We start from the raw sequence: 19816 nt of genomic DNA, 5'->3' as shown, positions 1-19816 counted from the left end.
CAGCCTAGTGAACGATATCTGGTTATCAGTTGATCACAATTAACATTGGACTACTTAAATGCAATTATTGATTACTTGTATTTCCTCCTTTGAAAATTTCTAGGCATAACAGCTTTTTTCTGTTTCTCTATTACTATTTTTTCAAATGACCATTTTATCTCTTTTTTGTTGAAGGATATCAGATTTTTATTTCACTATTTGTTGGAAAATTATATTCTCTCACATTTTTTTGCCTAAGTCTTTTGTTTTGAAATTTTATGATTTTTGACATGCAGAAATCTTATATTTATTTAAGCTAATCTTTATATATGGATACATATACAGATATATATTCACACCCTTCAAAAATAATTTGTGCCTATTATAATTCTTCAAAATATATCTTTGAGTAATATCTTATTTTAAAATATATTTTGAGACACATACATTACCTACATTTTGCAATAGGAATTTAATCTCTCCAGCATCATTATTGAAACAAATTGATCCTCTACCTACAGGTGTCAACAGCTGAATATTTGCTTCACTTGCATTTCTTCTGAGGCCTTCTTTGGTGTTCCATTGATTCATTTTGTTGAGAATGTATGGTGCATTGCTCTTACTTATTTTTATTTTTCTGATGTTAGAGGTAAAAATATTCAATTGTCATTTGTCAAATAAATCATTACATTCAATGGTTCAAAAATGTTTCAAACTAATTGAGAAGCTGTACATTTAGAATTCTTACTTCCATCCAATCCTCACTCATCTTGAGACCACTATATTACTATGTTTTTGTTATTATATTACTTTTTCTTCACACAAATAAAGCAAACAGGAATATGTACTTATATTTCGTCCTCTTACAAAAAAGTTGACAATCTATAGAGAGTGTTCTTCAGGTAATGTAGCATTATAGCCTGCAATTTTTCTGTATCTGTGTGTTTAAACCACAGTTTATTTAACTTGTTTTTATTTGTGGAAGCTTTAATAGTTTCTAGTCTTCTGCTGTTACAAATGATGTAACAGAGAAACACTTTACAAATGGACTTTATTATTGTGCAGATGTATCTTTACTATAAAACATGCAAGGTAGTACTCATATGTCAAAATTTTCATTACTTAGTCTAACGTATTCATGGTTTCACCTCAGAAAATTTGGACAGCTGGTATTGGGAGGGCAACTCTTCTTTATCCTGAGAAAATCTGGCCTTAGCTGTGGCTAAGTTAGAGGAAAATACAGCATGGAGAATTTACTCCTGTTCTGAACTGCCTCTGCTTACAAATGATACATAGCACCTCTTATTATAATCTGTTGGCTGGAATCAAGAACATGCCCACCAACCCAACACTAAAGAAGTAGCTGAGAAACATTTTGAAGTACATGGAAAATGCAAAATTACTTTCTGTACAATGGTTAAACCAAATAAAACCAAATAGTCCTTTGTTTATTTCTTCCCACACATTCTGCCAAACAGAAGCAAATCTCTACCCAGTAATTGTACCCAATGAGAATCTCATGTATTTTTCAAACTACTAGCATAAAACAGGCACACTCAAGAGGTAACTGGAAAAAATCTAATGATAGAGAGTTATACAAGGTGGTATTTATACAGGAGTTGGGATGATTAAGGGAAATGTAAAGAATGGTGAAGCGCCTGCCCTGAACATGAAGCAGCAGCAAGCAATCAATGTGTCTTTTACCCCTTAGACGTGAAGGGATAAAGAAGGGAACGGCTATCAGAACGCTCTTAGAAGTACAGTCGTGTAATGCATGACCAGAAGCTGTGGACAGTAGTAGAGAAATACACATGTTTAAAAACAAAACAAAACAAAAACACCACCACCAACAATAAAAAACACACAAACCCTCAAACGAGCAGAGAGAAACACAGAGAAATAAGAAACCTGATATGTATCTCTCTTTCATCTTTCTCTAGCTTCCGACGTGTGCATTCCATGGGCTGATCACAACTAGCAGCAGAGGCAAGACAACCAGATTGATGAAGTCCATGGAGGTCAGCCTCTGCGACACAGCAGGATTGGGATGGGGGGAAGGTAAGTCTGGGATGAGCAAATAGGGAATATCCAGTTCATCACAAACACTCAGGTAATGTCACATAGTTTCTTCATATGTTCAAATGTGGTTCCTTTGAGTCCAGAGCTCAATGGTCTAAAATGACAGGGCATCAGCTTTCATCTCTCCATAAATTCATGCAGAAAATGCATGGTAGATCAAAGGCAGGATTAGTACATTCAATAATAGACAAATATATCAAGCACTTGTCCACAGAAATTTTGGAATTCCTGCTGGGAAGACAGAGTGAAGCTGTTCTATCCTGGGGAGTTCTCCTTTGTCTCTAGCAAGAGTGCGAGGAGATACATAAAACAAGCAAATGTGATAATGTAGATTCTCTGTGTAATATAAGTGCCTGACATGAAGCTTTTTGTTGTTGATGGTGGTGTTGTATGAGCGGTTGACATTAGGTTTTTTTTATGGCCAGGAAATTTTTATTAAAAGACAGTCATCTTGAATAAATATATTATTAGTTCTGTGACCCAACTACTAGCAAAACAACCAGGCATGGAATTAGGCCACCCCCGCCATGAAGTTTCCTTTCGCAAAAAAGCCTTAGTTAACTGAGATACTTGACAGCTTGAGGGACCCTGCTTTTACATCCCCACCCCTAATTCCTGCTCTTATGCTTTAAATTAGCTGGTGAAAAGTGAACGCATGAAACTCTAAACACTCCACACTTGAACCCTAATAAAGGCAGAACCCCAAGTTCAGGGTTGTCTGTCTCTCTGTCCATCCCTTTCTCTCTCCATCTTCTATGTCTCTCACCCCCTTCTCTCTACCTTGCCTTTACTCTGTGCCTTTGACATGCCATATTCCCTCCAGGATGTGTGAGTTATAAATCTTGTTCTTCGAAGTTCCTTGATGATTTCTTGCCGAAATGTGTCCTATAACCAAAATAAAAATCATATGAGCCAGTGCAGCCACAGTATTAGCAATCTTGAAGATTCACTACAAATCCAGAATAGGCAAAGGTATAGAAACATAAAATAAATGACTGATTGCTTATGGCTTGGAAGGTAGCTGGGATCATAAGGTGGTGAAAGCTAAAGGGTACTGGATTTTTTTTTAAGGTTTTACTTTTTTAGAGTAGCTTTAGGTTGCCAACAAGACTGAGAGGGAGGGAGAGATCCCATCTCTCTCCCTATATCCCACACACATTATCCCATTATCAACAATCACCCTACTTTTTTTTTCTACCAAAAAGGAAACCTACTTTGACACATCATAATCACCTAAAGTCTATAGTTCACCTTAGGGTTCACTCTTGGTGTTATTCATCCTATGGGTTTGAATGAATATATAATGACATACATACATCATTATAATATCATACAGAGTATTTTCACTGTACTAAAAATCCTCTGTGCTCTACCTATTCATTTTCCCAACCACCCCGACCCCAGCTGACCATAGATACTTTTATTGTCTCCAGAGTTTTATCTTTTCCAGAATGTCACATATTTGGAATCATGTAGCCTTCTCTATTTGTTTCTATTACTTACTAAAATGTTAATATATATGCTAATATACTAGTACTGAAAGTTCTTCATTGTCTTTTTGTGGTTTGATAGCTCATTTATTTTTAGTGCTAGATAAATATTTATTCATTCATTCATTCATTCATTCATCCATTCACTCATTCACTCTTCTACTCAAGGCCATGTTGGTTTTTTCCAACTTTTGGCAAATTAAACTGAAGCTGCTATAAACATACATGTGCCAGTTTTTGTGTGGGCACGATTTTCTATTTATTTGAGTAAATACCAAGGAGAATGTGGCTAGATTATATATTAAGAGTATGTTTAGTTTTGTGAGAAACTTTGAAATTGTCTTCCAAGTGCCTGTTCCACTTTTGATCCTCACCAATAGTGTGTGAAATTTCCTCTTGCTTCCTATCCTTACTAGGACCTGGTGTTGTCAGTGTTCTGGATTTTGGCCATTCTAGTAAGTGTGTGCGGGTATCTCCCTGTTATTTTCATTTTCATTTACCTGATAACATATATTGTGAAGCATTTTTAAATACGTGTATCTGCCATTTGTGTATTTTCTTTGGTAAAGTATCAGTTAAGGTCTTTGGCTTATTTTTATTTATTATTATCATTATTTTTAAAGATTTATTTATTTTTATTTTACATAAAGAGAATGTGCAAGCAGGGGGAGGGACAAAGGAAGAGGGAGAGTGAGAATCCTTAAGCAGATTCCCCACTGTGCATGGAGCCAAATGGGAGGCTTGATTCCAGGACCCAGATTATGAGCCACACCAAAATCAAGAGTCAGATGCTTAACCAACTGAGTCACCCAGGTGCCCCTAACCTATCTTTGGCTTATTTTAAAATCGAGCTGTTTGTTTTCCTATTCTTGAGTTTTAAGACTTCTTGGCATATTTAAGGGGCCCCTGAATGCTCAGTCGATTAAGTGACCAATTCTTGGTTTGGCTCAAGTCATAATCACATAGGTAGTGAGGTAGAATGGGAGCCTGGCGTTCCTTCCCCACACTGAGCCCCACCTCAGGGTCTGAGCTCAGCAAGGAGTCTTCTTGAGGATTCTCTTCCTTTGCTCCTACCCCCACTCATGCTTCCCATGCATCTTCTTTCACTCTCTTTCTAAAATAAATAAATAAATCTTGTAAATAAAAAAGAGTTCTTTGTATATTTTGGATAATGGTTTTTTATCAGGTGCATTTTTTGGAAAAAAATATTACCCATTCTGTGGCTTATCTTCTAATTTTCTTGATATTGATTTTCATTGAGCAAAAGCTTTTAAATTTAATGAAATTCAGCTTATCTTTTTTTTTTTTTTTCATGGATCTTGCCTTCGGTGGTGTGGTAAAAAGACCTTATGATAGCCAAGGTAATCTAGGTTTTCTCATATACTCTCTTCATGGAGTTTTATAGTGTTCTTTTTCACATGTAGGTGAATTATTTTTTTGTAAAGGGTACAAGATTTGTGTCTAGGCCCATGTTTTTGCAGATGATTGCCCAATTTTTCAGCATTTGTTGCAGAGACTATCTTTATTGTATTTCCTTTTCTCCTTTGTCAAAGATCAGTTGACTGTATTTATGGAGATCTATTTCTGGGATCTCTGTTTTGGCCCATTACTCTATTTGTCTGTTCTTTTGTCAATGCCACACTGCCTTGATTACTATAGCTGAGTAGTAAGGCTTAAAACCAAGTAGCATCTGCCCTCCAACTCTGTTGTTCTCCCTCAATAGTGTGTTGGCTATTCTAGATATTTTGTCTCTCCATATAAATTTTAGAATTAATTTTTGATACATATAAAATAACCTGATGGGATTTTAATTGGTATTACATTGATAGCTCCCTGTATCCCCCCCTTTATATATATATATATATATATATATATATATATAATTTTACATTTTCATAATATTGAATCATCTTGTCCATAAAAATAGAATATATCTCCATTTATTTAGTTTTTGTTTGTTTTTTTTGATTCATCTAAGTATTTCATTTTTTTACTTATTTATTTGTTTATTTATTCAGAGAAAGAGAGAGAGAGAGAGAGAGGCAGAGACACAGGTAGAGGGAGAATCAGGCTCCATGCAGGGAGCCTGATGTGGGACTCGATGTTGGGTCTCCAGGATCAGGCCCTGGGCCGAAGGTGGTGCTAAACCGCTGAGCCACCTGGGCTGCCCTACGTATTTCATTTTTGAGACTGTTAATGTAAATGGTATTGTGAGTCTTTTTTTCCAATTCTTTATGTAAATTACAGTTAACCATTCAATATTAGTTTCAGGTGCAGAACCTAGTGATTCATCACTTACATACAATACCCCATGCTCATCAAAAGTGGTCTCCTTAATACCCATCCCCCATGTAATGCATCCCCTGCTCACCTGGGAAGAGTGATCATCAGTTCCTTCTATGTAGCTAAGAGTCTGTTTCCTGGTTTGCCTCTCTTTTACCCCCTGTTCATCTGTTCTGCTTCTTAAGTTCCATATATGAGTGCAATCATAAGGCATTTATCTTACTTGACTGACTTACTTTGCTTAGCATAATACTCCATAGCTCCATCCACGTTGTTGCAAATGGAAAGATTTCATTCTTTTTATGGCTGAGTAATATCCCATTTATTTATATATACACATTTGCTTATCTATTCATCAGTCGATGGCATTTGGGCTCTTTCCATAATTTGGCTATTGTTGATAATGTTGCTATAAACACTGGGGTGAATGTATCCCTTTGAATTCGTATTTTTATATCCTTTGGGTTAATACACAGTAGTGTAATTCCTTGATCATAAGGTAGTTCTATTTTTAACTTTTTCAGGAAATTCTGTACTATTTTTCAGAGTGGCTACACCGGTTTTCATTTCCACCAACAGTGTGAGAGGTTTCCCCTTAAAATACAACATCCATTCATAATAAAAACCCTCAGCAAAGTAGGGATAGAGGGAATCTATATCAACATCACAAAGGTCATATGTGAAAAACCCACAGCTAATATCATTGTCTGTGGGGAAAACAGAGCTTTTCTTCTATGGTCAAAAACAAGACAGTGTGGTCCACTCTCACCCGTTGTTATTTAACATAGCAGTGGAAGTCCTACCCTCAACAGTCAGACAGCAAAAAGAAATAAAACACATCCAAATTGGCAAGGGAGGAGTCAAACTTTCACTATTTACAGATGACATCATACTCTATACGGAAAACCTAAAAGACTCTACCAAAAAGTTGCTAGAACTGGCACACAAGTTCGGTACAGTCACAGGTTAGAAAATCAACATACAGATATCTGTTGCATTTCTATACATCCATAGTGAAACAGCAGAAAGAGGAATTAAAGAATTGATTCATTTACAATTGCACTCAAATCCATAAGATATTTGGAGTAAACTCAACGAAAGAGGTGAAAGACCTGTATTCTGAAAACTATAATATACTGATGAAAGAAACTAAAGAGGATGCAAAGAAATGGAAAAACATTCCATGCTCATGGATCAAAAGAACATATATTGTTAAAATATCTATACTACTGAAAGCAATCTACATATTTAATACAATTCCTATCAAAATACCACCAGGATTTTTCACAGTGCTAGAACACACAATCCTAAAATTTGTATGGAACTATAAAAGACCTTGAATAGCCAAAGCAATCTTGAAAAAGAAAAACAAAGCTGCAGGCATCACAATTCTGGACTTCAAGCTGTATTACAGAGCTGCAGTGATTAAGACAGTGTGGTACTGGCACAAAAACAGACGAAAATCAGTGGAACAGAGTAGAGACCCCGGAAATGGATTCTGACAACTATATGGTCAGCTGATCAACAAAGCAGGAAAGAATATCCACTGGGAAAAAAGTCACTTTAACAAAAAATAGTGCTGGGAAAACTGGACAGCAACATGCAGAAGAATGAAACTGGACCACTTTCTTACGTTCAAATGGATTAAAGATCTAAATGTGAGATCTGAAACCATCAAAATCCAAGAGGAGAACACAGGCAGCAACCTTTTTGACACCAACTGTAGCAACTTCTTATTACATATGTCTCCTGAAGGGAAAGAAAAACAAAAATACACTATTGGGATTCATCAATGTAAAAAGCTTTTGCACAGTGAAGGAAACAATCAACAAAACTAAAAGGCAACCTTGTAGAATAGGAGAAGATATTTGTTAATGACATATCTGATAAAGGGTTAGTATCCAAAATCTATAAAGAACTTATCAAACTCAACACCCAAAAAAATGAATAATCCAGTTAAGAAATGAGGAGAAGGCATGAATGGATGTTTTTCCAAAGAAGACATAGAGATGGCTAACAGACTCAACATCAATGAAAACATGCTCAACATCAATCATCAGGGAATTACAAATCAAAACTACAAAAGATCTCATTTCACACCTGTCAGAATGGCTAAAATTAACAACATAGGAGACAAGTGTTGGCTAGGCATTGTGTTTTCAATTTCAAATTCCACTTGTTCATTGCTGGCATGTAGGAAATCAGTTGACCTTTGTATATTAACCTGTCATTCTGTAGCCTCGCTATACTCATTTAATAGTTCCAGAAATATTTTTGTTGAATTTTCAGACTTCTACATAGATAGGTGTGGAGTGAAGAGAAATTAAGAAAAATGGAGTGCTTTGGCATGTTTCAAAATGGTTTCTCTTCCCCTTCCCTGCTGTAAGCCCCAGGGAATTTTTTTAATAGTATTTATTGTGGGAATCTGATGGAGCTCCTACAAGTGAGTCTAACAGTATTGTGGGAGTTTCTTCTATGACTAGATCCCCTTGGAGTTTTTAATCCCCAGAGTTGTTTGCTCTGAGACTCCAGAAATTCAAGTTTTCAAGTACAAGTACAGTTCAAATTTTCATCTCAGGCCTGGTTCCTACAGGTGTTTCCGCTTGTGAGTGTCTGCTCCAGGTAAGCTATGACTCCCTCCTGTTATTCATTCACCTTTCTATATATCCAATCTTGGGATCAGTGATTTTTCCTGTGTCTTCCCCCTCTTAAAAACCTGAGAACAGTTGATTTTTAAGTCTATTCAGCTTGTTTACTTGTTGTTAGGACAGAGAGTTGACTTCTCAGCTTCCTATGTGCAGAACTGGAAATCACAGTTCCAGTAATGAAATGTTCTAAAATCGTGGAGATGGTTGTACATATCTCTGAATAGAAAAAGACCAATGAATTGTACATTTTAAATGGGTGAATAGTGTGGTATGTGAGATATAGCTCAACAAAGTTGTTAAAAAATATTTGGATTCTAAACAATATAAATGTTTTGTATGCCTGTGTCCCTGAGGTGTTATACCAGTCTTTCTAGAGAATATGTGCAAACGTTGTGATTTATGGTGAACACCTGTTCTCCTGGGTTTCTGGAGCCTCAGAAACTGGTCTTGTAGGCAATGGCTATATACCTACGTGGTGGACCACCAATAAAAGCCTTGGTGTTGTAGGCTCAGGTGACCTCACTGGTAGACAATACTTCAAACAGGTTTCCTCATCTTGTTGCTAGGGAAATTAACCATGTCCTCTACTGAGGGAGAACTTTCGGGAGCTTACATCTGGATTCCTTCAGACTTTGCCCCATGTACTATTTTCCTTTAATCATTTTGCTTTATAAAAAATCACTTTGCTTTTTGTCCATTTGCTGTAATAAGCCATAATTATGTGTACAAGAACTTCTGAGCCCTGTGGGTTCTAGCAAATCACTGAATCTGGTGATAGTCTTGGAAACCTCTGACATAGCTGCTTCGGGAAAGTCTTATGTAGAGATCAGCAGCCCTCTTCCTTATCTGGAACACGTAGGAGCAAAGATTGTAAAGATGTGAAAAGGGAGTGTGTAGAAAACTCATGCCTATCTTTAATCCTCACTTGAAAGTGACACAGAGATTGGGAATTATAGGGTTCCTCACTGCTGGACAGGGCATCTTGGCAACGTAAGGTAAAATATGAACTCTGGTGAGTGATGCTGCAGGCAGGCAGGTGCGCCGCTCCCTACACTTAGCCTCCCCCCGCCCCCTGCCCTCTCTCCCTTTGCTGCTGAGAGCCTTGGAGAATGTGCTGCAGCTGGTGCGTGGGCAGGTGCAGCCACCATCTGCTCTCGGAGTCCGCATGCGCACAAGCACCTCGCACCCAGGATCTGGCCCAGGCCCCACGGATCCCAGAACCTGCCGGGGACGTGGCTAACCCCGCCCCCTCGCGGTGGCGATTGGCTGAACCGTTCCTGAGGGAAGGCGCGGTCAAGACGGGCGAGGGTCTCCCCTGTGAAGTCGGGGCGAGACGTGTCCAAGGAGGTGAGACCGTGGGAGGGGTGTGGGCGGGGGTCGGGTCCTCCCTGCCCCAAGGGTCCTTGAGAAGCCAGTTGGTTTCTCCCGGCGCTTGTCTCCGCCCACCGCCTCCTCTCATTGGCCAGGCCCGGGAGGCGGGTGCGCTCCTATTGGCCGGGGGCGGTGTCTGTCCCTGCCAGGGTGGGGGCGGGGCCTCCGCCGCGCTGAGCTTGCCCTTGGGTCTGGCGCTCGGTAGAGCTGCTGCCGCCGCCGCCGCCGGTGCCTCTGCTGCTGCTGCAGCTCGAGCATCCGGGAGCCGCCGCCGCCGCCGCCGCCGCCAGCGCCGCGTCCACCGCCGCCGCCTCCCCTGCCAGGACCCCGAGACACCCCTGCACTCTGGGCCCCCGTCACCAGCATCTTCTCGCCCCCTCGTTCCTTCCGAGCCCCTTAGAGAAGGGACCGTGACCTGGAGACGCAGCGCCGTCCTCCGCTTCTACAGCGTCTGCGGGCTCCTCTACCAGGTCATCCCCTCCCCGCCGCGGGAGCATCAGCTTCACGCCCTTCCCCATCACCCCCACTGCACCCCGCATTTCCACTCTGCCCCTTCCATTCCCCTACTCCCCGGCGATGTGCACCCCCCCCCCCCCCCCCACTCCTCGGTGCGGCAGGGGCAGCGGCAGTTGGCTCCAGGCCCTCGGGTCTCCGGCCCTGGCTCAGCCTTGCGCTCCCAGGAGGCAGCCCCGTGCGCGGCCCCTTCCGCCTCTTCACCCACCTGAGCTGCCTCCATCCCTCACTCAGTCCCCGCCAGCAGCACCCCCACACCTCCCCCGCCTTCCGGCGGGCACCTGGTGCCTTCTCTGAACATCACACCCTCCCACCCACCCCCACCGGCCACCTCCACCCTCCTCCTCGCTCTCACCTCCCCCTTTCCGGGTCGCCTTCCTCTTTTCTCTGCTTCCCACCACCACATCCGTGCGTCTTTGAAAAGTGAGTGAAAGGGGGATCCCTGGGTGGCCCAGTGGTTTAGCGCCTGCCTTTGGCCCAGGGCGCGATCCTGGAGACGCGGGATCAAATCCCACATCAGGCTCCCGGTGCATGGAGCCTGCTTCTCTCTCTGCCTATGTCTCTGCCTCTCTCTCTCTCTCTGTGTGACTATCATAAATAAACAAAAAAATTAAAAAAAAAAAGAAAAGAAAAGAAAAGAAAAGTGAGTGAGAGCCTGGGAGCGAGCTACCGAGACTGCGAGAACAGCAGCGGCAGCGCCATGTGCACTGCAGTGACATCCCCGGGGGCAGGTGTGTCCTGAGACGTGTCACGCACCTCCGAAGGGAGAGGAGACTGTCTGGGATGTAAAGGAGAGAGCGACAGAAAGGAAGAAAGAAAGAAAAAGAAAAGGGGGTTAAAGAGAGAAAGAATAAATCAAGAACTAAAAAAGGGAAAGAGGAAGGGAAAAAGCAAAAGACTCAAAGCTACTGTATCAACAAGCCTGTTTTTTAAAATTAATCAGCCTGTGTGGTTTTCTTTTCTTTGTTTTTCTTTTTTTCTTTAAGCAAAGAAATCTACGCACCTAAGCAGTTACTTTACTGCGAAGGGATTTCCGCTCGGATTCCCGACCTCTCTATGGCTCTGCTCCTGCCGCTTCTTTCCGTCATTAATATTGTCCTTTCACGTGCAATGTATGAACCCCTGCGACCGCGGTGGGGGGAACCGCACAAAACGCTGTTATGATGCAAATCACTGGGTTTGGATGCAGAGCGGCTGGGGAACCGGGGTGCACTTTTCCTCAGATCCTCCCTCTTGCAGGAGGAGGAGGGGGCCCTGTGGAAGGGGAGGAGGACGCTGGTGATGAAGTGAATGGCCTTGTGCGGAGTAGGAGGGCGTGGGGAGAGCGCACTTGGGGGGTGGTGAGGCGGAGGCGGCAGGCCAGGGCTGGGGGGGCCGGGCCGGCGGGCGGAAAGTTGTTGCTTTGAAGAGAGGAGTCATACAGGGATGCAGGAGTGAGATACAGGAAGGATGGATGGGAAACGATGGACTATAGGATTTTCAAAGCTAGGTGACTCTTGATTTCTTGCTAAATCTTTGCCCACCTCTAACCCCTCTGTCGTCATTTCTGTAGTTGTGGGAAGGATAAGTTGATCAAATGTATTTGTCCCTTGGTAAAATGAATCTGGAAGTAAGACACAAGTAGACCGCAGGCGTGCAAAACCCAATTGGCCTTTGGAGGATTTAAATGAGGTCGATGAACCGTCTTTCAGCAAGTCCTTGGAATGCATCCTGCCTCCTATCCTCCAGGATATGGACTGGGATGGATTTTATTTATGCATATTTATGATATGAAGGAAAACAGAGTGGACAGAGTTTTTCTGAATTAACTAACTGACCTTGCGGAGGTATTTCTTACCATCTTTTTTGTGTTTTATGTTAAATGTGAATTTCAGATATGTCATGTGCCAGCATCCCCGAGAAAGCCGGCAGCCTTCTCCCTGCTTACGCTGCCTCGTCCCATTTCCCACCATTCGCACTCCCACCTTCTCACAAGTACCCCGGGAGGCTGACACATCACTTGGGTCTCTAATCCATGCTGAAACGTGTTCCTAGATGCCTTATTTCACCTCTCAGTAACTTGCATTTCCCAACAATGCATGTGTGTGTGTGCGCGCGCGCGCTCTCTGCAGGGTAGTGGGAGTGTGAGGTGGGGAAATCAGTTAATTCGGTGATTGCGATGAAAATTCGACACCGCTGGATGTGTTTTCCCTGCCAACCTGTGCGTGCTGGCCCCGGCACGTCATTGCACACACTGCTGGGCTGGTGTGAGATTATTTATTATAGAGCATGTGGGGAAAGGACTGCACTTGGGGGTCGCCTCCTCTGCCTTCAACATTTCCCATGAATTGTCGATTCACTGCACTGCAAAATAACTGTCTGCTGGTGTCTCATTCTCTCAGCCTGGAGGAGGATTTACTCTGTCTACCCGGAGAGATTCCATCAGCTGCATTCTATTTTATTAAGAACATGGGTCTCTTGTATTAAGTACGTAAGCCAATTATTTAAAAAGTGCTGCTTTTCACAGCAGATTAGAGGTGGTGGTGGAAGGGCTGTGGGCATGCCAGAGAAAATGCACCACTGCAACCCACAGCAGCACCAGCATCAGGTCCAAATATATAAATAAATAAGCGTCCTCTACAGCAACCAGGGAGAAAGCACCAGCCCAACAGGGTCTGTGTACTTATGAGCATCTTAGATCAGGCCATGTTAAGACACCAAAGGACAGAAGAGGATTTAAAAGGAAAAAAAAAAAAACTAGAGGGGGAGGGGGTGCAAAGCACCATTGGATTGTAGTCTCATGTTTATGGCTGCCTCACATTGATCAAACACTGCTCCACAGACACATCGCACTTTGTTGATATTGTCATTTCCTGCTCAAACAAATTGCTCAGGCCTTCCTTGTTTTACTCTTGGCCAAAAACATTGCTTCAGGGTTGAGGTTTATGTTCCTCCCAGCATCCTACACTTTTATTAGGACTTGGTTAGGTTGTAAAATGAAAAGCTTTATTTCCTGGACACAGATTAAACACTTAGCAGGTCTTTCCTTTCCATGTGCAGAGAAAGAAGGGTGGCGGCGGAACTAGTGAGCAACTAACTGATTTTGGCTAGAGGGAATCTGTTCTGCCTGCTGGTAGTTATGACTAGGCAAATGCTATAGGCAGCCTATAGCTTCTTATTTTTAGCTTTATCGGAACTATGGTGGTATTCTGTGACTTAAGTAATACTGATCAATTAATTTAGCATTTCTATTATTATCCCCTTTCTTGCACTATGCCTTATTTTAGACAAGAAGACTCATTTGAACGTATCTTCTCTGTGTTTTACATTGTCACCAATATTTTACCCTTTCTGGGAAGCAAAATCAACCTTTTGGCTTGTTAATATGTAAAGTTAATGAGCCAGTGGTGAGAATCAAGTCAATGATAAAATAAGTTAAAAAAAAATAGTACTATTCTAAAAATCTACCATTTTGTCTTCAGTGGATTCTTAGGAAATGAAAATGAATCATTAGAAGGAAATAAATATGTTTCTGACCAAAGCACAACTCGCAATGTATAGACTACTTAGATAACAAAATTTGCTTCTGTGTTAGTTTATGGGGCATCCTTTCTTATTTTCCTCCATCACAGGCAGGGGAAAAATCTGGAATGAGGTTACAGAACAGTTTAGAGAAATGAATTTCTTTAGAAGGAGGCGTGCAAAAGCTTGCCACCTGGAACTAAAACCTCTCTTGGTTACAGAGCAGATCCAGTTCAATTGCTAACCCTGGCTGAAGCTGTGTCCCCTTTCCATGCCTGAGGGGGCACTGCAAAGATGGAGACTGTCTCGTTTAGCACAAGAAAACGGTCCTAGAAAGGGCAAAGAAGAAAGGACAAAATATAACCAGAAAATAGACATACATAGAGATTTTGTTGAGAACTTTGTTTCCTTTTTAGAGTTAGTCTTACAGAAAAACACATCCAACACGAATACTGGGATTTTAGTGTTTGGTTTTGTCTTGTTTTATTTTCCATGAGATATTTTGATGAATGATCTGTTATTTTAGAAAGACTTTCAAATTGAAGGTCAATTGGACATGCATAGTACTTGCCTCAGTGAATACACTGAACATAAACTTCCCCTTACATTTTTAGAAAGTATATTATTAAGTACAAACACACCTACATATACTTAATAAAATACTGATAACTTAATGCTTCTCAAAAGCCTCTCTCTCCCATTCATTTCCTTCTATTTGTAATAGCCTTAGTCTTGTTGAGCTCATTTCTTATGTTGAATGCAAGAACCGTATTCCTCCCTTTCTTGATTAACAACTGAAACTTTAAAGAGTAGAATCTGTACATAAGAGCCAAAGACTATGATTTAAATGGTCAAACCCCAAACACTTAGTAATTAGGAAAATCTCCCTGCAAATATGGGGAGTCTCTGGGCAGATTTTCTATCAAGATATGGAAACTTACTTCATTGTCTTCACCATTTCTACAACTATTAGAACTGTGGGAGCATAACATGACCAAAGTAAGCATTGATTGAGAGGCCTCTTTCTGCTTTCTCCCCTGGAAGATCAGATACTTGAGAACTATTTGCCCCACATTGAAATAGTGAGATGCCATTTTTTTTTTAATGAAAAAAATTACTTGAATTACTTAAGGAGCAAATGGAAGTACAAAAATGCTGGACGAAATGTGAGTCATGCATTTTAAAGTGACGTAAAATCAATATCAAATAATATTAATTTTCTTTTTAAAATGAGAAATCTATGGGGTATCAGATGGTTGAGACAAGTAAGGTTTATTTATTATGAAGGATTTGGGGTACATTCATAATATAAATAGACCTATCCTATTGATGCTTTATTTGAGAACACTGATGTGTGTTCCACGAGATTTATTGAGAAGGCGTCCTCATTTTAATAGGCCCGTTTAACAACCTTGGCAAAACCACCCAATGTGTAACAGCTGGCTGAGTAGGCTGAGGAAGTGGTGAGAAATCACAAACTGAGGAAGCCAGACTCAAAAGCTGAACTTAGAGGTCTTTGTGGAATTGGCAGGTATTGGTTTTTTGGTCCTCCTTGAACAGCTCTAGTGCCCAATGACTACTAAACTTAAGCTTCCTGAGGGCAAGCCCTGAGCCTTTGTCATCTGTGCAATCTTCTTATTCTCAATTTAGTAGATACATAATAAATAGTGTTGGCATGAATAGGTATGTCCTAATGGAATTAAGTAGCTGCATCTCTTCATAATATGTCAGCACTTAAACTTTGTTAAGTTGTTGGACCCTGGCTCACGGGTGCCAACGTGTCCCGGTGGACGCCCCAGAGACTCAGACCCCAGAGAGGCAGATGCAATTAGCAAGAAGGTTTATTGAACGTTTGCGCAAAAGGGCTCTTCGGAGGCAGAGAGCCCCGATTAGCAATTACAGGCATCTTTTAAAGGTAAAAGAAAAAAGAAAAACCGCCTAAAGACAGAAGAACCTTGGCAGTCGCATAGCATTCAGGTTATCGATTTCTCAGGTCAACATGAACCTATTCAGGGACATTCCAATCAGGGAGTGGGGGGAAATGGTTTTCTTATCACAAACAGAATGCTTTTTGTTGCTAAAACTTCAGGAAGGCACCTGGATGGGCTGCCTCTGGATTAGGGCTGGTCCTACTTAAAGGGGGGGGGGGGGGGTTTCTTCAGTATCTTTATAATTTGGGAGCTGTCAGGGATGGGATGTGATGTGAGGAAAAGGCAAGAGTTTGTTTTCTTTGCACTCAGTTATTTTCTCTTACCCTTTTTATGAGGGTTAAAAAGTATATTGTTGAATAAATTTTCTTAGGCTTTAACAATGATTAGCGTTTCCCCTTAAAAACACACAAGCAAGCTATACAATTTCTGAATTTGTGATAGAGCTGAGCATCTATTCTGAATCTTCTTTTGTGCTTATGAAACTAAGTAATGAGACCCTTCCACTACACGAATAGACACAGGGCTGAAGTTGTAAAGGGATCTGCCTTAGAGAGGGCTGGCTACTAATTATTTACATTCTATTTTAGAGGTCTTTGAAGTAAATATTAAGACAGTCATTGTTCAACATTTGATATAACTCTAAGTCAGCAAATAGTTTTTACTTGAATCTTTAAATTATCTTTCAGCCACTTGAATGCTGAACGGGAAGCTCCAATTCAGTCATAAACAGTCATTCTGGGGGCTAGATGCAGAGGTCATTAGAGATTAGAAAATAAAAATAAGGAATCATTTGCTTTGAGAAATAAAAAATCTTAGAGCTAAGTATGATCAAGTACTGCAAATCACATTAAGAAAGCAACAGTTTTTATTGGTCAAATTGATCCCCTAACAATTTTATGTTTTTGATGATGGCTTATTTACAGTAACGGCGCACTCATTGTTTATCTAAAGTCATCTTTGGGAATAGAGCAAGAAAGCACCTTTCCTGACAAGGATGTGCTGCCAACTGTTAAGTGTATAGCTGTTATATTGATTCAGTATGATTTATAAAAAAACAATTAATTTGTTCTTATAGAGAAATATTTTTGGCTTCTTTGTTAAAAGTGTTTGCCTTTCAAAATGCAAGTGACTCCCTTAAGGTTTACTTAAACATCCAAACTCAAATTTATGGTGTGTAAAATACATTTTTACTCTCTTAATGAATTCATATTTGACGTTAGCTTGTCCTCTATCCCCTCTGGGGGAAAATGCCCATGACACCTACGTATCTTCCATTCATTCTCATACCTTATATGCCCCCTACTTTCCAATCTTAAGTAGTAGATTTAGGTTGAAATGAGAGATGGTTAGAATATTTGTATTAAAAAGCAAACAAAAAATATACAATAAGCTTGTCTAATTGTCACTCCTTTACTGCTCTCTATTTTCTATTTTGAAGTCTGAGCAACACAGTAACTCAGCTTCCTTTGCACTGTCCAGGAATATAATATCCCCCCAGTCCCGACCATACTCCTAACCTGAAAGACCTATTAAAAGTAATTAATGAGGAATGAAGAGTGGTTCAAGAAAGGGAGATTTGCTAAAGCCTATGTGCTGAATACATACAGTTTGGGTGATTTTCCTTTTGACCTCCACAATGCATACCCCAATGTTTTAGCAAGGATAAAACTCATATAATGTGCTTTTACTTGTTTTTGTTATTGCTATTATTGCGTTTTGTGAGAGTTCAAACTCCTTACTTTCATAATGAAATGGCAAAAAGGAGAGGCAAGGAAGGTGAGTCAGCCAGCCAAACACACACAGAAAGGCCTGGCAAAGCTGACTAAATTAGCATATGCTAGGGTGAGTATTTCCCTCTGTTGTTACATAATCCCTTTCTAATAGGAAATCGGTTCTCATACTTAACCCTTTCAGGAGGGTTGACATTCTCCCACTGTTATTTTGTTTATTTTGTATTATTTATTTTCTCATGAATTGTGTAAACCATCTATTGAGGGGCTTTTATGTCAAATTCTTCCCCCCCCCTTCAGTGTTTCTGTATACAAATGTTCCATTCTGTGCCCAACTTCAGGATTCAAGAATCAACTTTTCTATAGCTTTCACTGAGAGGATCTAATTAGCATTTTGGGCTCTCTTTACTCATGTGCAGCTTTCTTTAGAAAATGTATTAGTTCTATGAGGTTCCCCTAAGGATTCATAATACTCTAGCTTGTTACATGTACTGTGGTATTCAGTGTGCCTTAATTATGCACGTGGCCTCATTTCAAAGCCTTTTCAAGGATCATGTGGGATAGAACAGGGGTCTGGCTGTAAGTTCACTGTCATGTATTAATGCGTAGGTGGTATTCAGAGAAGGATGTTTCTGAAGGCAATTATATACCCATGACTCCAGTATAGCAAGCAGCTACATTCTACACTTACTAGTTACCCTGCCAAGGCAGAATGAAATTCACCATTGTGATACATAATACAGTATCTGTTATTTCTGAGTAGTTCTTTGGCCTGGGAATGAAATAAAATAATGAGTGAAAATGTGTATCCCTTATCTTGAATAGGGATTGTCCCTTTCACTCTCTCAAAACAAGAATCAAAAATTGTTCCTAAATCAATACTCTATTCCATAACTAGTCTGTTAACACATTTGCTGTGGTGGGATCTTCAAGTTACGCTGGTTATTATTTGAGGCTATAGATTTTTAGATAGTATTAATTGCCTGCAACTGCATGGGCTGCCAAATGTCAGTGCACTGTCAAATCTGAGCCATGATTTTTTTCGATTTTTGTTTTAGATGCAATTTGGACAACTGTGAAACTATATAGGGACATTGAACCCAACAGAGGAAGAGGAGAGAAAGAGAAAGAAAGACAGATGTTTTTTAAATAGGGACTTCATTTGTGGAGGGATGGTTATACGAATTGGCTCATTTAGTACATGTCACCACTTGTATGGAGGATATTTTCCTGCATTGCACGAGTTTGAGGGCATACTTATCTTAATTGTACCTTTTGACTTGCATTGGCCTATGTGTCATATCATCAGAAAACTTCAGTTTGACTTGTAAGTACACTTTTTTCTTTTATTTATGACTACTGCAATAAAAAGCATTTTGTATATACTAACTAACTTTGATATATACTAACAATTTTAACCAATTTTTGTTTTGTTATTTTACAACTGCAAATTTGAAGCCACGTTATTATTAATGATAGTTTAAAAAAATACTGGTCTCCAGTAACTCACTGGAGTTTTTTATTAAGAAAAATTTTGGCCAACATCTGATGTGTTTAAGTAGGCAAAAGAATGCCATCTGCCCTTGATATTTGAAACATTTTATTTTGCCTATGCTATGATCTATGTAACCCTTTTGTGTATTTTTATTATAGTATTTTGAATGTTTGGTATTTATCTGTCTGTTTGTTCTACTGGATTATAAACCCATAAAGTACAGGGTCTTATTCTTCATTTTATTTCAAGTGCTTAATCTAAGGTCTGGTCTGTGTCTTTTTTTTTTTTTTTTTTTAATGTTTTCATTCCACTGATTGATTAGTTCTCTTCCAATCCATTTAATCCCGACACATCTCTTTAATTGGATCCAAATAATATTTAAGTATTTATGTTATAACTGCCAAAGTGCCAATAAACTATTCTGAATAGAATAAATATTTGCAATGAATGTTTATTCGTATTTAAGGTACAGAGAGAGTACAAAAAAAAATGGCTACTAAGAAACACAAACAATTCTGAATAATGACATCCTTCACAAAAATATGAGACCATTGCTTTCAATTAGGGCAAGCAATACGAATTTGCACTGAAAACATTCATCTCATAGCTTTGAATCTCCCTGATTTCTCCGGGCATCATAACCCCTTGTCTTTTTTTTTTTTTTTTTTAACTTATTAAAGATTTCTATCTGTAGTCCTCCAAATATTCCTGATGATGGCTTTAGGTAAACATGAAACCAAATCATCTTACTGTTCTACTTAGAGTAGCCAGTATTTCCGGATAAATGTATGAACAA

At 40.0% G+C, this 19816-nt stretch overlaps 2 long non-coding RNA genes across 2 annotated transcripts; one reads left to right on the top strand and one right to left on the bottom strand.

Annotated features, from left to right (window-relative positions):
* Positions 1 to 1543: 1543 nt before the first annotated feature.
* LOC140596487 (uncharacterized) lies at positions 1544 to 11010 on the bottom strand. Its single transcript, XR_011998455.1, has 2 exons — positions 10719 to 11010; positions 1544 to 2943 (listed from the first exon to the last, which is right to left on the bottom strand). It is a non-coding gene; the product is annotated as an uncharacterized lncRNA (long non-coding RNA).
* LOC140596486 (uncharacterized) lies at positions 9591 to 19281 on the top strand. Its single transcript, XR_011998454.1, has 2 exons — positions 9591 to 9826; positions 11008 to 19281. It is a non-coding gene; the product is annotated as an uncharacterized lncRNA (long non-coding RNA).
* The last annotated feature ends 535 nt before the right edge of the window (positions 19282 to 19816 follow it).

Source organism: Vulpes vulpes, unplaced genomic scaffold, assembly GCF_048418805.1.
Source record: "Vulpes vulpes isolate BD-2025 unplaced genomic scaffold, VulVul3 Bu000000665, whole genome shotgun sequence".
Classification (NCBI taxonomy): domain Eukaryota; kingdom Metazoa; phylum Chordata; class Mammalia; order Carnivora; family Canidae; genus Vulpes; species Vulpes vulpes.
Note: the sequence above shows the minus strand (reverse complement) of the source record. Positions and strands in the feature narration are given on the sequence as shown.